Source organism: Rissa tridactyla, chromosome 4 (genome assembly GCF_028500815.1).
Source record: "Rissa tridactyla isolate bRisTri1 chromosome 4, bRisTri1.patW.cur.20221130, whole genome shotgun sequence".
NCBI classification, from domain to species: Eukaryota; Metazoa; Chordata; class Aves; order Charadriiformes; family Laridae; genus Rissa; species Rissa tridactyla.
The window spans coordinates 88,586,733-88,607,929 of record NC_071469.1 but is presented as its reverse complement, the minus strand read 5'-3'; the positions used below and the strand labels follow the sequence as shown (position 1 = coordinate 88,607,929).

The 21,197-nt window shown below is 41.8% G+C and overlaps 1 long non-coding RNA gene across 1 annotated transcript in view; it reads left to right on the top strand.

The window, feature by feature from the left end:
* Window positions 1-215: 215 nt before the first annotated feature.
* The window catches only part of LOC128909210 (uncharacterized), a 79,466-nt gene continuing 58,484 nt past the window's right edge, over window positions 216-21,197 (top strand). The window contains exons 1-3 of the long non-coding RNA XR_008466281.1: window positions 216-347; window positions 9,424-9,510; window positions 10,607-10,755. This is a non-coding gene — a long non-coding RNA (uncharacterized LOC128909210). The remainder of the gene's footprint in view (window positions 348-9,423; window positions 9,511-10,606; window positions 10,756-21,197) is intronic.

Below are 21,197 nucleotides of genomic sequence, written 5' to 3'. Positions count from 1 at the left end.
GCTTTTCAGCAAAACGTGCTCAGTCCAGACAGTCGACAGCCCACCGTAATTTTGTTGAATGATCTCTCATTCAGACTCTGACTCTACTAGAAAATCCAAATCAACTTTCTAGTGAAGGATGGGGCGGGGGGGGGACAACAGTAGATGTGATTTTTAAAGGAAAAGCCAGTCCAACAGATTGTCATGTTTGTCAGTTTTCAGGTGAGGGTAACTTACACATTTCCTGAATGAAAGAAAAATGGGCCAACGTGAGAGGGAGCAGGAGAGAAGATGTACAGCAGTCCTACGATGACACCAAATTTAGCAGCAAAAAATGATCCGCTTCTGCTGGACCACGTGTTTCTCGGGTTAGTTCTCAGTGCAGATCCTTGTTTGCCATAAAATATTTATTGCTGAGAAGAGAATTTTTGAGCTAAGTGCTGCCTGGAAAAGGGCTTGAAAGTTTGGCCATATAAAACATCCTCCATTATTTAATTTCTGCGCTTTAGGAAAGTGAAACTTTGTATATTGCTTGACAAAATTAATTGGATTGTGGGAAAGTAACAGTTGAGTTTATATTAATGTCATCTTCACATGAAAACAATAGATTCCAAAGTATTGCTAGCAGGCAGATCCGAGGAAGTCCCTTTGCAAGCAGTCATGCACTAGATTTTAACAAATTGCAGTTAATTTTTGAACTTCCCCTTTTGCAACAGATTTCTCAGATGAATTTTGTGATAGCCACTGAAAATTATAAGCAGCACATTATAGCGGCTGGATCCTGGAGAGATCAAAGAACCAAACCACTGCAGAGATTTAGCGCAGTCTGGTTGTTCTGCTCCAGAAGAGACCTAGAGACTGTCCAACGTGGATGCAGGGTGAATGATCAGCAAAACAAGATCTTGCAATGGGAGTGAACAAAATGGACAAAGTATGTGTAACTAGAGAATTCAGCAGTGAGAATATTCATTTTTCAATTGCCAGGGTACTAAACCCAACAGTAACAATCCTTTGTGAACGTAGTTATAAATCGCTGAAATAAGGTCAGCTGGTATAAAAGTGAGGCATGATTTTTCCACTCTGTAATGGAGACACACCTACGAAATTCATAACTACAACAGAGGAAACATTAGTTCATAGAATGAATAACATTTTCTCTTTACCGACATGCCAGACTTCCTAGTTCATGCAAAATACAGAAATACAAAGAGGGGGGTTTTGGGTGTTGACTTTAAGAATGCCTCAGTTTTTTAATTTCTGAAAATTCACTGGAAAGTGAGTCTAACTGCCCTGCCTCAGGTATCAGCTAGAATGCGTTGGCTGTCTAGAGAGGAAAGAAAATGCTGCATATTTTTGAATGGCGAAAGAATTTTGTGGTTTCTGGTTAGCTCTGAATAAGCCATCAAGGATGAGTTGTTCCTTAATAACATGATTGATTATCTCATGAGAAAATATACTGTGCCAGACAGAGATCATCTGTGAGACAAAGCAGCCACGCAATTACTGCGCTGAACTGTGCTGCGGACGTGGGCCACTTTGCCAGCTGAAGGGGAGAGCTGGTAAGGTTGTCGTGGAATTTAAAGGCTGACTTGCATAAGGCTAGGTTCTGATGGCAAGCCTGTTCTGTTGGATAATGTGTACTGTAGAAAAAACCTTTGAATATTTATTGATGGTTGCAGTGTTCTGGAATTAGGAGGAGGATTCCTAGATCAGCTGCTTTTCAGCATCATTTCAGTGTTTGTAGGGTAGTTTGGGGCAATTGTGTTCCAGAACAAGTAGCTGAAACTGGAGGGCATACAGGAAAAGTTTTGTCCCTGGCAAAGGTATTGTTACAGATTTGCTCAAGACTTTCCTCCCTAATTAAATGGGTGTCTTCCATGACTTTGATCTTCTGAGTCATTCATCTAGAAACTACTTATGTTCTGCAAGACATCCTTCAATAAGTCCCTCAATTTATTTATATCTGTAAGATGATTTAATACTAAGTTAATGATTTAGGGACCTATCTGATTCCCAGAAAAGCCAGTCAGAGACTTCTCACTGTCCCCATCTAACCAACTGGGTATAATACCTACTTACATTTAAATACCGTTTACATTTCCACAAAAGAATTTATATTGCTTTCTAATACCTTGGATGCAGAGCTTTTTAAAGATTACTACCCCATAAATCGTTAATCCTTACTTTTCAAGTTATCTTTTATTAGAAATGGAACAGAAAACAACACTACAAGTACAGACCTAAACCCTTCACATTTTGAGAGGTTCCAGATTCAGGTACCTTGAACATCAGCTTCATTCTGTGGCTTTGGACTCAGACTAAACAGAAAATAAGCTCATTTTCAGGTTCCAATTGGAACACGTGGTAAATTTTTAGGAGATTACTTGGCCTGATGGGTTTGTGACACTGGAAGAAGGTCGAAATCAGAAAAGGCGATTTCCTTGCTCTCCACTGAAAAGGAGTAAAATTGATTTGGTTTTTATATTTTAGGTATATTTTGATATTTGTTCCTAGAGACAGCAGAGAAAAGCTTGTTCAGCCAGAAAGTCTTCCTGATTTTCAAGACAAAATAAAGTCTGTTGTTCTGTTACTTTGCCATTGCCTTCAACAGATGGGGAATGAGTAGCCAAGGAGTACAGGAGTTGCTAAGAAATCCTGTCCCTGACATTAAAAATCCAATGCATGGAAAATTCATTTTTGACTTGGGAACTGCTGGTTTATGCAGTCCCTGGTGGCACATACCTGCTTCATGAGGGAATCTGAAAAGAAACTTCGGGACAAATTCAGAAGAGCAGGCTGTGCTGTGATAAGCATATTTCCTCGCTTTGGCTGTTCGTGTCGCTGAGGCATCCAGTTCCACCGTGTGTCCTACCTGCCTTGCAGGAGTGGGTGCTGAGATGATGAAAGCATGGCTTCTTGATGAACACAGACGACAGTGAAGATAATAATTAGCGCAAAGGCATGTGGTAGAGCACCTAGCCCACACTGAGGACAGTACGGAGCCATACCACCCACGAGGGATCTCTGGGATGATAGCTTAATTGAAAGGAGTTGCTCAAGCATGTACCACATCTGGCACGGAGTTAGAAACTTCTGCTTCAGGTTATGTTTTAACAAGTTGTTTTATTTTTTTCTGTTGTCACCTGAACCAGGAGATTCTGGTGCCTGCTTATTGCATAGATACACCTCAGGTTATGCGCCAAACCTGTTTTTGTTTTTTTTCCCCCCTTTATTTTGTTTTTTAAACTGATTGCATTCATGTGCTTAGACCTCTTCTGCACTTCAGATCCCCATTCAAACAGTAAATGGGAGGATGCAGAAGAAAGCACCATGAGCGCACAGGTGGGAGGTGGAATGTTCTACTTCATTCCAAAGAACAGGAATCATATCTGGTCAGTCAAGCTTTTATCCCAGCTCCAATTTTTATAGAAATTATTTGTAGAAAAATGAGCATTCGAAGTTAGGTTCCTAAATCTAAATTATATGGGCTGATTTATAGCAAGTATCGAAAACCCAGCACTTCCTCATTGGTCATAATTTAAGGTTAAACACAAAAAGCAGCAGTCGTATCAATAATATACACCAAAGTAAAAAAGAAAAATGCCCTACCCTGCTTAACAATTCCTTCTCTTTCGAAGACACTCCTGCCTCTTTTTCATTTCTCCAGAGAAGAAAATTGCAGCATATCTGGAAGAATAACTAATTTAAGCTATTTTGGACAAAGGGAGGGAAGAAATTCCTATGTCAAGTGTCTTTGAATGACACTGAAGTTCCTAGTCTTGAGTATGGAATGGGTTGGAGCTCGAATGTTTTGGGTCATATGGCGTGTGGCTCGCTCTGTGGTGATCCGAGATCTTGCAGATAGGCAGAACTTTACTCCAGTGCGTGCTGCAGGTGCTGAGTTGCTGGTCTGGTACGGTCTGGCTCTCCAAAGGGACCTATAGCTGAGAAGAGACTTGATGCCTTTTGAACCACCTACAGTTTCTGGATAACTTGAGGATGGGACTCCCGAGAGATCACTGCATGAAACATGGGTCATGATATTCAACAGGAAAGAAGAGTATTTTACGTTGGTGGTGGTGGAAACAAGTGAATAAAAGCTGCGGGAAGCTGGTTGTCCAAAAGAAATGGGATCTTCCAGATTCTGTGGGTTGTGAAACTAGGTGGCAACCGGCCTCAAATACAGAGGAGCCTCCAGAGCAGAGTTTAACGCAAGCCCTCTCTGCTTGCGGTTTGCAATCTGTGCCACTTCCAGATCTTACCCTGTCAGATCAAAAAAAGACACACTGTTGTCATCCTGACATCATCAGCATTGATGCTATCTCACTCCTAATAGCCTTGTGCTATTTAATGACAGGAAGCATAAAGTTGGAACTTTGTAAAAACCCCTCTTAGAGCATAGAAGAGTTTATAATGGTGTCAAATCCGCATAGGTGACTTGCTAATGTTTGGATATCAGAAAGTGACCGTCTTCTTAATACTACTCTAAGAAGAGATCATCAACCAAAACAATTATCGTAGCCTGAACCGTGCCCAAGCTGACGCACAGATTGAGAGAGGTCAAGGTGATCTGAGTCGCTGGAATCTTGTGATGTTTTCGCAAGATTCTCTCCATTTCGAAGATTCTCTCCATAAGACAAGAGAAAGTTTAAAGCAAATATCCTGTTGTCCCTTATCTACTACTAGTCCAAAATGGATTCACAGAATTGTTTCTTTATGAAAGCAGACAATAGTGTTTCATTTCAGTGACCCAGCTGTCTGCTGCCCAGCAAGCTGACTCAAAGGTGGGCTATGTTCAACCTAATCCCCTGAGCCCTAACCGCTTTTGGGAAAGCTAAGCGCTGCTGAAAGCTTCTGATGTTGAGTTTGGAGCCTACAGCCGTCCAGTAAAAACCACTAAGCATGGAGACTGAGGGCGTCTGGTTGCAGCCCCTCGTGTGTTAAAGCCGTGAAGTCTCCAAGTTCAGTCCAGTTGGATGTAAACAGCATTCCTCTGCTGGGGTGGCAAGTGATACCTTCCTCCCTGCTGGGCCTCAAGATGTAGCCAAAACTTGTTTACTCTGTAATTTAGAGTTCATTGTAATCTAAATAGGGATTTTTGCAATGCAAATAGGGCTGTACAGAATGTAATACATTTTGTGTATCGCTACTGTTTATTATGGCTATATAACTTATCACTCATCACATAGACTGGATTGCAAAACACAGTATTTCAAACACACTTTAACTCTCAGATCATGATCAGTAAAGAGAATATATTATACTTTTAATATGTTCTTTCCCCCACAGTGTTTTACAATAGCCTGCATAAACCCCGTTTTACAGAAAAGGATTCCAAGAAATAATAAAAAAAATAATCTTGACTCACGTGCAAAGGTTGTTTGATGATTGCATAAAGTGGGCAGACGACTAACGGGTCCTTTCATTTGATTTCCTGAAGCGCCCTATTGTACCGGCTGGTACATGTATATAGGGAAACCTGCTGTTAACCCCCAAATTCAGAGTGTTAGAAGGTAGTCTTCCATAATGATCTAACGCTAACATAAATAATTGCAGTTCGGCATAGCTAGAACAGTCTGCTGGACTCAGTGCTCTCTAAAGGTGCAGAAACTAGAAGTGCAGTACAGATGTTCAGGAGCAGGAACGTTCATGTGAAGGAAAAAAGCTTTCTCTCTCTTCGGCCTGTAGGAGGTGATCTAGGTTTGCTTCTTCTATAATTTACAGCCTGTCGTAAACTAATAATCAGGCTCAATAAAAAATGAAATTAAAATAGTGCCCAGTGAAGTGGGATGAAGTGGTTAATGTTTGTTACATACTCTGATGCTGGACCTTGATCTTCTGACAACACCCACCATTCTCCAGGTGACGTTGCAGATAAATGATTCTCTTCAGCAGGGAAAACAAGTGGTAAAGTGATAAATGCTTCAATCACTGTCGACGGAATCGTGTCTCTTATGCAGCTCAGAGATTAGAAATCTTTTATTAGCTGATTACAGCTCTAAGTAAATGTATTTAGACTGTGGCTAAGAAGCCTGGTTCTGTGAGCACTGCTGAACTACCCAGCTCCTCCCGTGCCCTGCTGTATTTAAGAGGGCAGCGCAGCTCCAGAAGAAGTAACCCAGAGAGACCTGGAATCTCCATCCAAGGAGGCTCTCAGGACTTGGCCAGACAGAGCCATGCCTGGTCTGATCTACAGTTGGCAATAGCCCTGCCTGGGAAGAAACTGGAACTAGATGGCAGCTATAGATTTCATCCAATCTGTCCAGCTTCTTCCAACTCCCCAGCTTCAATAATGCTCTGATAAGTGCTGATGTCTTCTGGGTTTCTGCAGCACTCATCACCGTCATATCTGAGACCATGGTTGTACTGCAAGGCCTGTAAAAGCCGTAGTGTGCCAGGAGATCCTAGCGCCGTGGGCATCCGTCGAAGCTCCCTTCCAGCACATGCACCTGGGTTCCTTCCACAATAAAAAGAGCAAGAGGATTAAGTTGTGGTGTGTTTCTGGATTTCGGCCTAAAATGGAATCGGGGGCATGGCTGAAGAATATGAGTAGATTGAGGGAATGCAGTTCTTTTACAGTTCAGACATAGCCCAAATGCCAAAAGGCACTGCTGATTTTAGCTGAATATTGTCACAATAAATTGTTTTTCATCAGTAACGTTAGGAGTGGGAATGGTCACCGTAAGGGTAATGCTGGAGGGAGACACTCAGAAATCAATGCAGGTATTTGGCAAACTGGAATATCTGACTGTGTTGGAATTAGCAAAGCTGTTTTAGCATTTCCCCTGCCAGTATCCACTCCTGTAAATAAGAATTGCATTTTTGTTGATATAATTGCAATCAGCAAAATGTTTTGTAGAAAGAGAAGTTCTGTGAATTGTGCATTTTTGCAGTATTTTCTCTGATACCAGAAATTCAGACTGGATGTGTCATATTTTTCTGCTTTGACTTTCATTTAGTTTGAGCAATATGGTAACACTGAAACAAGGCAAAAGTGGTAGCAAGTATTCTGCATTTCAATATAATATCTTAGGTCTCACCAGCAGCAGAAGTTGCATTTTTCGTAGGTAGCTGGTTGTATAAGAGCCACCATTACTGACAATTCCATAACATAAGTAGTTTTTCACTGTCTGTGTGTAAGAGGCAGTGCTTATTGGGTTAGGAGTACTAGCAGCAGCCTGTTTTTTTTCCTTAAATAATCAAAAACCCTAACAAGTCCAAAAATAATAGTCACCCTGGAGTAGCTCGTGTAAAGACGGTAGCAGTAAAACTGTCATTTTTCAAAATGCCGTTTGGGAACTTCCACAATTTATTTGCTGCATGATTAGGAGGACTGTCGAAGCGTAAAAGATTTGGAGGTAAACCGTCCAATGTCCAAAGCTACACGGCTTGTCGTAGGAGCAGTTACACTGCGGCTAAATCCTTGGTGATGGAAATAGCTGTCGGCTCTCAATTAAATCAGGATCGCTCCATAACAGCGTTTTGCCTTACCTCTTAGATAAGCGAGCCTGTTGGTTTCAGTGCCAGAGCAACTACCAGTGTACATAGTGCCGCTCGTAGCATCTTGCTGGTACCAGTTGTTTTCAGCCCACAAAATAGTGAACATTAACAGGAAAGAAAATGCCTAATGCCTCTTCCCCAAGCGGAGGTGTATTGCTGTGCAAGGGTCAGAAAAAATACTCGTGGCTGAAGAGCAGGGAGGGAGCAGCCTTGCTTACCGCGGCCGATGGCCCGAGGGAGGTGTGTCTGGCACTGCTGATCCTCTGGCCTCTGCCTCAAGCTTACTGTCGGTCGTGGTAGCATCTCGTTGCACTTTCTTGGTTGAAAAGAGGCAGATTACCTTGTCTGCTGCTCTGTCCTCGGCTTCTTCCTTTGTGAAATACATCTAACGTAGTCACGAACATAATTAAATATTTGCAACCACATAGATGCGCGCAGGGCAGTCTGGATTAAAGCATAAACTGAACAAGCTTTACAGTACTTTCTCCAAGAATCCAATTAAAAAAAATGTGCTTTCCATCACAAAGATGCTATCAACCCAAAAATCATACTTTATATTCCCAGGACAGATCATTAATAGCATTTCAATCAAAATTTGATTATAATAATCCTAACCTGTTTAGTACAAGTCCTGCAGAGCCTTTTATTTTTTTAACTGGATGAAAATAATAACAATGCCATCATCAAAAAAGGGAAAAAAAAAAAAAGGAGATACGTTTGATACGGAGGTACTTTAAACTCGTTTCATCAGAGGCTGTAAACTAGGGGCAAATGTTTTCTATAAAGCTGCTCTTTCTGAACACCAGCGTTTATGAAAGTCACATCCACTAAATCTGTGGGTCTTTCATGAATGTTTTATCTAATTCCAGCTTTGCTAGCGTGTCAGAGGGTTGAGCATTTGGTAGGTTTCCAGTTGTCTGGTAGAAATCCAGTTGCTTATTCATGGGTGAAATCTGAACAAGATGGAAGATACTGCAATGAGTGGAATTACCTTTTGGCTTTGATGAGCTGGTCTGAAACTGGAGGGAGAAGCAAAATTCTATTATATATCATTTTCCCCTTCCAGTTTTATTTATTTCCTTTCCCTCCACTCCATCCTTGCACTTTTCCCTGGGCACTTGGCAAATCCGCAAGTGCCGTTAATGTTGCTCCTTGGCTGAACATTAAATGCATATTTTTGAACACGACTGCTGACTCCTCCCTGTCTTGCACCTCAGTGACATGCCTGGATCCTGTTGGCTCAGCGCCTGGGATTGTGCATGTTCTTGGAATATCCCAAGGGAAATCCCATCAAACTCCTGCTCACATGACCTAACGATTGTTTGAAAGTTTTGCAGCTTCTTTTCTTTTAACGTCTGAGTTTAGAAGTTCATGTATTACATTGGGCTTCAGAGAACTTTACTTTGGCCCAGGTGACTTCTTTTTGCCTGGGTATGAAAAACTTCGCTGGAAACAATATGATGTCCATGTAAAGACTGAGATATAGTTGGTCACTGGACATTAGCCTTAAAGACAGACTACAAACAAGGAAAATACACCAACCTTTAGCCCACAGTCATTATGTGTGGTACCTCCATAATAGATGTAATGCCTTGTGCAGAGTTCAAGGCTCACATATTTAAAGACCGCGGGATTTTCTTCCCACAGAGTTAAAAAGCAAAATGATGTTACTGTTGTAGCTAAAGACAAGGTTATTTTTATTCATTTAAAATATGTTGTGAATAATACGAACAAGTACAAAAAAGCCCACATGCAAACTAGTCAATATAGGATATTTTTATCTACCATTGTAGTCTACACCACTTCTCTATTAACCATCTTAAGCAAAAATATGCCAGACCATTTGGGCCTTAGTATAATGATGTTGTGATTTATTGCGCTCTCAGTTTCCATCCTGCAGCAATTACCAGAAGAGCTGATAATGGTCTGCAATTTGTTTTCCAGAACTGGGAGTAGCTGCCAGCAAGAGCGGCTCACAGGGAGAGGCGATGGCTGTTTACCTGCGCTGCTCAGCCGGGCCGGGGAGGACAGGTCAGTGACAGTCCTCTGAGAATACACAATGAAGTCCCGACCTGTTGAACTGATAACAGCTCTTTCTTCCCGGACGGTGCAGTGGGACCCAACAGTATAAAAACTGACTTAGTTGGTATTAAATTTCTATTAAAAAGGTAAGATCTGACTAAAATAATGGTCCATGTATCAGTCTTTATCCCCTCCAGTTCACTCGTATTGATTTAAGACAGGTCCTTGATTCAAAAATCAAGTGACACACCCCCTGTTTTTAATGGTTTACAGCTCTAGCTATTGGTGGAGGTTCCTTATAATGAAATTTACTGTAAGCACTTGTTAAAGTTACATGGAATCTCTATAATCCATAGGGTTAGAGATGTTTCCTGTTTTGAACTGTTTTCTTGGTGACCGTGGAGTCAGTGTATTGAAGCTCAACACACATTTTTCAGAACTTGATCCTGCCCAGCTGTGACAACTATTTTTCAGCTGCCAAGTGATGAGATCCTGTGCATCTTACTGCAAAGGACAGATATTCGTCTTCAGATATAAGATTATTTCATAGTTATTGAAAGCTTTTGGGTTTCCCTAACTATCAGCAAGATTAGTTTAGTTCTCTTTTATAGGGAAGGGATTGCAGGCTGGAGAAAAGTAGTTTGACACAAGGTGTCATAGCCTAGGTAGCGGTAAACGTGCAGAGTAGGATTTCAGCAGTTAATCAGCTGAGGTCATCAGCTGATAGACAAATATTTTTCAGACTGAGAAAAAGCTTTTGGTCTTCTCTAAGAAAAGGAAAAAGTTGTTCTGTATTTTGCCATTGGGGAATGAAACGGACTTTTCAAAAAAGCTGTATTTGACTTAGCTGTATTCTGTCTCCTCTTCTGCTACTTCTCCTTGTGTGTTTAAACTCTTTGCTCTACCTGTGTTCAGTACCTGGTATTTTGGATGAGCAGTCACATAAAGAACTGTGTACTACTGGAGCATAATAAATATTCTTCTACCTTCATTAGGCTCAGCGTCTGACATTTTAGAGTGGTAAAATGGACTTCTAGTGTGCTTTATTTAAACAACAGTTAAATGGTTTGCCTTCCTCAAAATGTACTATGTTTTTTCCTGTAAGATGGCTGGAAAGAGAGGAAGAATTCCTAATGGCATCCCCGTTGGTGAAAGCTGGAACATAAGGATCTGGATCACATCCAGTAACAGAACTAAAACCAATCCTACGTCAAGACAGTATAACAACCAGGGGATTGTAGATGCTAAGCACAGGTAAGTAAGGACTCTGCATTATTACTACTTTCTTCCTTCTGCTTTCTTTCACACATACGCTTCTCTTTGTGAGCACTCTCTCCTGGAATTTCCAAAGTCAGTGGGATTCCCACTAAGTTTTCAGCGAGAACAGGAATATCATGACTGCAGACACTTCAACGCACTTCCACTTTGGCAAGGAGGCATAAGTGTTTTCCCACCATCTTTCTCCCCATAAGCAGCAGCAACTCTTTTTTTTGCAGCTCATTTTGCTCCTAAACACTTCTGAAAGGTTATACTGAAGTCATTTCTCAGTGAGTAACCAAAATAATCAGGTTTAATTATGGCTAAGAACAAGGTCCAAAGTGTGGTTCGTTATAGTTCTTTGGTTCATCTAGAGTAAATAGGAGCTTATCTGTGGGGCTGCCTTGGTTTTTTACTTCAGCGATATCTGAAAACTATAGCTCAAGATCTTAGAGGAAACTTTGAACCCACTATACTAGTTTAAACAAGTTCGTGGCCTTTGGCTTTTTCATCTTTCCCTTTGGCTCACTGGTAGATTTGAGTGATTGCCGAGTAGTGTAAAAGCCTGGAAATTGGATATTAATCTTGAAACTCTTCTTTAGATTCTTTTCCCAAGGAGGGTGTTACACATTAAACATTGCCCATCCAGCTGGGCATAGTTTTCCACTTTTATTTCAACTCTTATTCTCAATGAGAATGGTGGAAGCTCAGTATTTTGCAAGAATAGAGACTGGACCTGCGAAGCGATATGAAGATGGCTTTGTTTAAATGACTGTATGGCTTATTCTCATTAATAAAACGGCTTTGGAGTCACGTTAAACCTTTCCAGTAAAGGTATCAAAATGTTTTGCAATTTATATTTCACAAAGTCAGCAAATACTTGTGTCTTATTGTTGTGGCTTCACAGAATAAGCTGTGCTTGAGGTGGGAAGAGATCATGGTATTTAAATGCCCCAACTGGTGTAACAGAAAATATTAACAATTTGTCTAGTCTATTATTTTAGTCACTATTGCATTTCTACCACCCTTCTGAGGAAAACTCAAACACCCTCGAGAGATTTGAATAATGATTCCATATGGGTTTGTAATGGAAGGAAGTTTAATTCTGAATAGAAAAATGTTAGTACTTCTGTATTTTCTGTGGAAGAATATGTTGGACTTGAGTACTTTATCAAAAAAATAACTTTTCATATTGGAAGTCCACCTTGTAAGTCACGTAATGCTTTTGAAAACTCTACCTTGCATGCCAACCTTTCAGTCATTTGCCTGCATAATTCCTGTTGGTTTAAGAATTCCAGTCAGTACTCCGTTCATATCAAACCCAGACAAATAGAGAACAAATTAGTAATACAAGTGGTTCTTCCCATGTATGTATGCACATACAAATAATACTTAAGATTTATGCCTGATAGCGCTTTTTATCTTCAGCTATGGTATATGGAGAAAGTGGGTAGTGTAACCAGACGCCGGTTATTTAACTAAGTTTCCTCTTTGCCAATTTATATCAGTGACAGAGTGGTGCATCCATTCATCCACAGATGGATGCAGTATCAAGGGTTTCTCGCGGACTTCAGAAGCCTTGAACTTACTCCTGCTTTAAGAACAATAACATGAATTTTTCTTTCTGAAAGATTTTAAGATTAAAGAGAGCAGTCACTGATTCCAATACAGTGAGTTTGGGCCCAGGTCAGACCCTGATAATTGCTACGAGTTAGCCACTCAGAAAAGCCTGACATAGCTCGTAACTTGGCTGAGCACACCAAAATGAAAGAGTTCAGCGAGGAAACCTGTGTATGTCTTAAAAGTGGTGGCTTCGTCCAGTGCAAATCAGAGTAGGTCCGTACAATTAGAGATTCCCACTTGGTTTCTTGAGTCTGTGCTGATTTACCCCCTTTTTGGTCTGACCCTTTGCTCCTGACAGGCTTGCAAAGAGCAAACTCTATTTGCAAGTCTAATAATGTGGCTGAAACTGGTAATTACTATACATACTTCTGGAAGATCTATAATATAATTAGCAGCTGCTGTGAGTTGCAAGATGACAATAAGAGAAGATTTATGCGCTTCCTTTTAACTTAAGTATGGTTTACTTCGATAAATACAATTCTGAGATAAGAATAAATGCATATTGCATTGGCCAATCTCCCCTGTGACACCGAGATATGTATTACCTCTTTGCTCCAATTATCCAAAATGATGTTGCTTTCCCTTTTTCTCTGCTTTGATTGCCTTTTTAAGTGCTCTCCACCGCCCTTGCCAAAGGGGTGCAATTATCCCTACAGGTTAAACCTCTTGATTTTGGGTGGAGAAGTTGTGTAAACGTGTTGCCAGTGTGGCGGCTTGGTGAATCAAACTTTCTGCCTTTACATAACTTCTTTCATTAAGAGTCGCACCTGAGAGTCTGAGGAAGCCTTGGTTGTTTGGGTAAGAAAATGACTGAAGCCAGCGAGCAAGGGAGCTCTTCCTGTCCTGGTCTGCTTGGTCTGGCACTGTCACTGTGCTGCCAAAGCTTGTTGCTGGTCTGCCCCTTTGCACCTCTGATGTTCTAGCACAAAGAAGGTGTCCACTGTATGTAACTGGCAGCCTTTGGACAATCATTTACCATCTCTCTAGACTTCATTAAGCAGAAATTGGCCTAAAGTACTAGCAAAGGGACTGTGATCGGGGCCTTCCCAGAGCTTGAAACTCAAGGCAGGAGCCTGGCTGGCACCAAGTCCAGATCTCTTACCATCTCTCAAAAGTCTAGAGCATTCTCAGTTTTTAAAGGCCACCTCCAGCACAGGTGAGTGCAGTTTCTGACACAACCTTAACAAAAAGGTCTCTAAGAGGGCCCTTGTCAAAATGTCATCCCTTTCAGGCATGGTTTCTCCAGCGGGACCAATGACTTAAGTTCTTCTGCTGAAGTTTAGGATTGCAGAACTCATTACAAGGGTGTAAACTCTCTATTCCTTGCTTTCCTAATATGCCTAATATGGTGAAGACATTTATTCTATTGCCTTTCAAGCCCTCTGTGCTCAGAAGGGATTAAGATTTGCATCTTCCACTGCCCCCTCAAAGAAGGTGGAGGGAACATCAAAACCGCGATGCAACTGAAAGTGTGACTGAAGCTAATAAAACCCCATTCTCTTGAAACATCCTTGTTCCGGAGCTTACTGCATGAGGAAGACTTCTGTAACCTGCCAGCCTGCAGCTCAGTTGTACTGGTGTTGTGCAGTTCGCTGGTTACAAACGGTACTAGATGCACTTATGATAAACTCTTTGTTGGACCTCTAATCTCTGCATGGCTGTGCTCATTTGAAATGTGAAAGCCGACTATGTGCTGTGCTGCACTGTATGGCTCGGTTAGGTAATAACTAAAATGCCGAAGAAAAGATCATGACAAAAATCATAATGATGATGATGACGATAAAAGTAAAATGATGTAATTGGAAAATCTCTCATGTTACCTATGCTTCGTCTGAGCAATTTAGAGAAGAACTCCCAGTTCCCAAATGTTGGATTGGGAAAGAAACTCCCAGACAGCAAAACTAGAGGCATAGTTATCAGTTATTTAGTAATGGAGTTGCTTTTTTGGGGAAAAAGAGGAGACGCTAAAGATTTAAAACATTAAAGTTGCCTGAAGCACAGAGTGAGTGAAAAGGTGATAATGTGGAACTCTGAGTTTGACTCTTTGGAGGTGTAAGGGGAGTAAATGCTTGCTGTTTCAGCCATTTATAAAAGCATCCCTGCTTTCTTCATGAATGTTTCACAAATGTTGCAATTTTAATCCCAATTCAGAAAGAATTTAACTGTTTTTCAGAAAGGGATTAGATTTAATGAAAGCTTTTCTGCTGATTCTGATAGGATTTTGAAAAAAGCCTAAAAGATAATACGCTCTAACCACTATATTTTCTGGTTCGCTCTTGTAGTAGTAAGACTGCTCTCCCTAAAAATTGCAGGATGATCTGGGACCTCATCCAACTCATGCTCAAGTCTTTCCACTCAAATAGAATCCTTGGTGAAAAAAATTAGAGATGATTACTCCGTAAATATAACGCACTGTCGGTTATGGGTCTTTCAGTTACCCTTGCATTTGTTCCAAAGCTTGGTACAGGATGCTTAGGAGAACTGCATAGTATTACAGGCCTTTGTTTGAATTCTGTCCTTTTTATTCTGAAGATATTTTTTTTTAATATATAAAAAAGGAGCAAGAAATTTATGAAAATGCAGGCCATGTCAACATAGTTCAGTTTCTCAACTTGTCATCTTGTCTCAGTTCTAACTGGAAGAGCCTGAAGAAGGCCCTATGGCCAACTTGTCAGCTCTAATCTCCCCTTCTACTCTTAGCGGATATTTTATTAACACTTTTTAAGACTGTTTTTTATTTATTTTGCAGACTACATGCTGAGGCAGCAGCCAGTTTGTTTCTCTTCATCTTTCTCTCTTCTTGCTCTCTGCTGCATGAGAGAGAGGTTGGCTCTTCTGCCATCAGAGTCCACAAATCACGGCAAAAGGGATTGTTGCAGTTTTCATAAATGTGGTGTTACTTGAAAATTATAGACTGCAACTGCTTATTGCAGTTCTGTGCAAGGGCTGTAAATTGGGCCCTGTATCTTTCTGGTGACAGTCATTCCCGCAACAGGCCTTTTAGGAAATTGGAAGGGAAATTAAACAAGAGCAAGGGGTAGCTTTCCTTTTATCTTTGACATGCCTTCCTGAAATCCTTATCTATCATATTCAGGCAGAGATGTTACTGAATTGGTGGTGGATTTAGATGTTGTCTGTTTCTGAGACTAGAGACTGCTGATCCTGCACGCTTTCTGAGGCACGACTGTTGACAGGGTCTGGTTGCACATGAAGTTTTATGAATGATGGACCAGGATGACATGGCACCAATGGAATGTGTTATTTCTCCGTGTTCACTGTTCATTCGTTTATAAATCAACTTGCTCAAGCCCATTTAAAAGGATTGAGCTAGCTGAATGTGCTGTGGCCATAGGTAGGGAATGGTTTGCAGAGAAGATTGAGTAAAAGAAGGCTACATGGTGAAGGAGGCTTCATTTCGCTTGCCCAGGGGATAAAGATAAATGAACTGGAGGCTCTGTTGTCCCCTTTGTTGGCTCTCTGGCCCACGGATCCAGGCATGCAGGAGTAAACAAGTCTACCTGCTTGGTTGCCCACTCCTTGCAGGATGGACACGGTGGCAAGGAGAACTGGGATTGACTGTTCGTCTTATTCACTGGCCTAATTGCCTGAGCCAGTGCACAGGGTGATGGTGCATACTCAAATCCCACCTTCCCATCCTGTACGAGTAAGGGAACTGTAAATGTAAGGTGCATTTCTGAGAATCAGTGCCTCCTTGAGGTGATGCATCTTACTCACTGCCCTGTGTGTTGGGATGTGCCCAGTCCTAATCCAGCCCTGCAGTCCTGGCCTTCCTTCAAGTTTGGTTTGATGGGAAGGGCTCCTCACCTAACCTTACCTTTCTCTTCGCCACAGAACTCGCCTGAAATGAACTCTGTGTTGACACTCACATGGGCAAAAAGCCTCTGTCTGGAAAGGCCTTTTTATATCTGTTCTTCAGGAGAAGAACACGTGTTAATTCTGGCTATGGCAGATCCTCTAGGCCCACACCTCTGACACACCCAATATAAAGAGAGTTTAAACAAGCACTTACCCTTAGGAGTGGGAGGGATGCTCAGTTTTATCACCTTACCACACCCCAGATGCAGTCCTGGTTTCCTCCAGGCCCTGTTAGAACAACCAGGTTCTTTCCCTGTGTGTGGTAAGTGGCCTCCGTGCTGGGTTTGTGTCCCTTCGCAGTCTCTTGCTCCGTAATACTCTCTACTGCAAGAAAACTGTCGGGTACAAAAGCACCTTCTTGCACAGGTTGGAGAGAACCAGCCAGTGCTACGAATATATCAAATGATGGATTTAACACCTCCATGCATCTCCAACCAAACCAGAAACCTGACCTTGAAACACCTGTGCCTCTCCAGCGTTGCTGGTGTTGGTGCCAGTGGAACAATGCCTTACCTAAAACCACGGCGTGACAAACCCTCAGACACGCCTGGTGAGAACTGGCATGGGTCCCTGGTTGTACTGACTGCTCTGCCAGGACAAAGGCTTTCTCACTCACTCTGCCATGTTTAAAGGGGCACGAGCAAATTAAAAGGCACAGTTAAAAGCACTGATTTCCTTATCTTGCCTATTACTATTGCTTTTAATTATTCTGAATGATAGATCCTAAAAAAACAGATTTGCTTTTGATCTTTAATACCACACGTTTACTTTTCGCTAAGCCCAAACAAGGAAAACCTATAACTCAATTTCACATTTGTCTGCCCCCTGTTTGTTTTCATGTACGAGCACAGTGCTGCAATGTTCAGGCTGCAGATGGTGCCAAGGAAAATTGAAGTCCAAACCGAGAAGCTGCTTTCACTGGAATTTAGAAAAACAAATACAGAAAGCTTTCTGTTGCACATTTTATTTCATTTTTAATAAATCTAAATTTTGGGTCAACTCAACCTGACAGTGTTTATCTAAATAAAAATGCAACAGTTATGGGAATGAGAGCTGAACCTTAAATCAGAGGAGGAGGAGACTTTGATTAGTATTTGGCTAGGAAGAGGGAAAGCGTCTAAAGCAAGAGGATTTGAAGGCCTTGCCATGTTTCCACTGAAGTGGGTATAAATTTTGTCAGTGCCTTTGAAGGAAGTATAATCAGACTGTAAATTAGTGATTCTGCATTGCTTTATAACTCTGACTCAAATCTAGTGCTTCTAGCTAACTTCTGGTTTTAGCTGGAGAGCTAACTGGAGGGGTTATTTGGAGTTGCCTTAAACCTATATGCTGCTAAATGATTTACTGGATATCTAGATACCTATAATCCTGGAATTAGACCTACTGGGATATAAATCCCTGAAGCTCACAAGCAGTTAAATAAGGACTAAAAGGAAAAAGAAAAACCCATCTAATCCTTTCCATGCTAAGGTATATAATAGCACAAAATTGGAAAAATCCATCTTCTACACCGAATAAAGAGTGATTACAAATGAAGGCAAGAACATTATCCAAAAATATTAGGAGCTGGAGAAGTACTATGATCAAATAGAGCAACAAACAATTCTTGAAAGAAAGGGAAACTGCATAAATATTCATGTATGCATTTTAAAGGGTCTGCACTGACACTAAGTAGAGCTGCTTTTGTACGCACTTTTATCAAAATTCTTGGCGAACCTAATTCCCTACCTTTATTGCAAAGTTTTGCTTTTTCTGTGCCAGGAGAGCGTATGCAAAGCTCGCATAAGGAGAGTGAAACCATGGGCTGGATTTGCTAAGGCCTGTGAAACTTCTTCTGCCTTATTGTGAGCGAACAGGGACTGAATGGCCTGAGACGGAAATCTAACAGTCAGCCTCCAAAACCGACTGTGGGCAGGAGAAAACTACCGAAGAACTTCAGTGGTCCAGCAACCAAGCCCTGTTAGTGTCCTTGTCCCTGTGTGTTTTCTGCTCCAGGTGGGCTGATAACACAGTTCTCCTTTTAGACAGCCCGGCTGAGGAAGGAGAGCCGCAGCTCTGGTTGCATCGTGCAAGAGGCAGACTGCCCACATAGGCTCTGTGGGGGGGTAAATACAACTGCGTGCGGGTAATGGAGCCACAAAAACTGACTTTGAAGGACCTTGGCGTGATTCAGGGCTGATACAAAACCCCGCACGGTGCTGAAGAAATGAGGAAAGAAAGTTTAAGGCATATACAAGGGTCCTTTGCACAGCTGTTGCTGAATGGGGGCAAACGATGTTCATTTGATAGAGTGTGTGCGGCAGCGTGCGCGGCGGTATCTCTCAGAACAAGGGTTATTGTATTCACTGCAGTTATCCTGTGGGAAAGGAAGTAATATACTTCCATCCTAATTCCTGAAGTGTTCCTGGAAGAGCCAACTGATGAACTGACTGTGGTACTTCCAGTACCTCGTCTGGTCGTTCTGAAATTGATTTCACAAATATTTCACGTGTGTCAGGTGGGCCGATGAGGAAGAGAAGAAATCTAAGAACAATTGATTTTACCCTTGCTCTGCTATATATCTTTATCACCTTAATATTGCAGAAGTCAGGCTACGTCCTGCAGTCCTGCTGCTAAGTAATTAGAAGCAATTCCCTCAATGAGGCGACTTGCATGTGAGTAATGGCAAATCCTGCAGGATCCGGCCCTGCACCGCTACTGTATAAATGAGATTTTGTACAAATAGTCACATTTATGTGCAACCAGTGGATGTATTACTTTGATCATTTAACAAAACGAGCAGAGGCAGGTAATTAATTGTGGCTAGTTAGTATTTGCCCAGTATTCACAAGTAGGAGCGGATCATGGTTATTCTGCCTCTGGGCCTATCTTTGCATAATTTGCTTTGTTTGGTAACATAATGCACATTCCAGACGCCAGGAAAGAGTCATATAATCCCTTTATGGTGGAACCTGTGTGTTTACTAATAGCCACGTACAGTTGGTGTGAATGTGTTTGCGTCCAGTTTCTGCCCGCTGACCCGGGTTGTGCATTCGTGCGGGAGGAGCAGTGGGCACCTGCCCCTCGCGGGAGGCAGGAATAAGCCTTGGCCAAAGGCAGTATGCTAAAATCATGTGCTTCCCAAACTGCTCCAAATCTCAAGGCAATTTCATGTGGTTTGCCCTTCAACAGATGATTTATGTTAGTGAGTTGTGGAGTCAGCATTTCCCTTGATAAATTTTATTCTCCAATAGGCGTTATTGAAATGCAGAAGTTACTGGGTTCACAGACCAGAGTTTCTCAGGTAGCAGGCTGCAAGGTGCGTGTCCTCCTACGCTGGCGCCTTCGCATTATTCACCACAGACTGGCTATTCTGTGAGCCCAGAGGATACGTAGCAAAGCCACTGCTGACTCCAGCCCTTCCAAAACTTGCTGATAGGTCAAAAGAGCTTCCTTAGAGGTTTGTGTTTTTTTTTTTCTTGGAAATGCACATTTTAAGTTCCCCTCCAACAAATACCAACGAGAGCAAAAGCAGATAAATGTTAAGCTTCCTTTGCATTCCACAAGAGGTCCCAGCTGGTCTTTCTCTTCCAGCGGCAACCCTGGGGCAGAAGGCAATGCTTTTTATTTCCTCTCACAGTATGCAAAACAAAACCTTAATAAGGATTGACATAGCTCCTCTTCTCCATGTGTAGTTCAGGGGGCTTTTCCTGAAAATCTCACTGGGTGCAGGGTGGCCTAAGACTTTCTAAGCACTTTGGCTGAAATTCTGTTCAAAGTTTTATCAGAGGGCTTTGCACGTGGATGAATTTCAGCCATAGTTTCTGTTTCACCTATATTACTGATTTTTAAGGCCATCAGGAACCGTTACAATCATCTTGGCTGACTCCCATAAGCCAGAGGATTTTGCTTAGTGATTCTTGCATCGAGCTTGTGGTAAAGCTAGAACACATAGTTTAGAAATACATTCAACCTTGATTTAAAAACGCAAGTGACAGGGGGTTTGCCCTGGATAGTTTATCACTCATCCCGGCTTGTTCTCACAGATCAATTATCTGGCTTATAGAATTTAGATTGTACAAGAAGAGGAAGCAAAATGTAATGGTGTCTCCCTCCACAAACCCTGTATTACCCCAGATGAGACTAAGAATTGCATATATTGATATATTTACAAATCAGTACACAAGTATTTTCAGAATTTCAAAGAAATGGCACATTAAAACAAGACGCCCTGAGAGCTGGAGCTTTTTCTTTAAAATATTTGCAGTGAAGTTCCTATATGTTACACAAAAACATACTTTTTCTGGCAGTTAAAGTGTTTCTTTACTTATATACTTGGAGGCTTGATTCTGGGCAATAGTGAAGTTGAAGAAATTTGATGTCGTTTAGCAAGCCAACACAGAACTGAAAGTTGACACTTTGCTTTCAAAGAAAAAAATGCGTATCGCATGTGCTGAGAGAGTGTCTTCATCTGTGTTGGGTGTGCTGCAGTCAACCTCTGCCTAATTAGACCTGTCGCCTTGTTAGCCAGTCAAACCCCTGGGAGCTTGTCCATCTGAAAGTTCATGGAGACCATTGCGCTCATTTCTGTGGTGATAAATGATGTCCCAATATTCAGATTTCATGCCTCGCCTTGTGCTTGTTTGCTCCTTAGGGGAACATGTGGCACGAGCTGTAGAGCGGTGTTCTCAACCTTTGCTGAGCCCTTTGCCAATAGTGTTTTGGCAACCAGCAAACTGCCGGCAACATCATCTTTTGCCTTCCTTGGTAACTGGGACCGTTGTGGAAGAGTTTCCTTTGGTCACAGGCCATGTTGAAGGGCTCCTTGGGTGGCATGCTGGCTCTCAGCCGAGAGAACAAGCCTATGCTCTCACTGCTAGTCATCTTTCAAGTGTACGAACTGGGGACAGGGTACCAAAACATTATGCAATGTTAGACAGGTCCAGGTTAAGGTTCTGTGA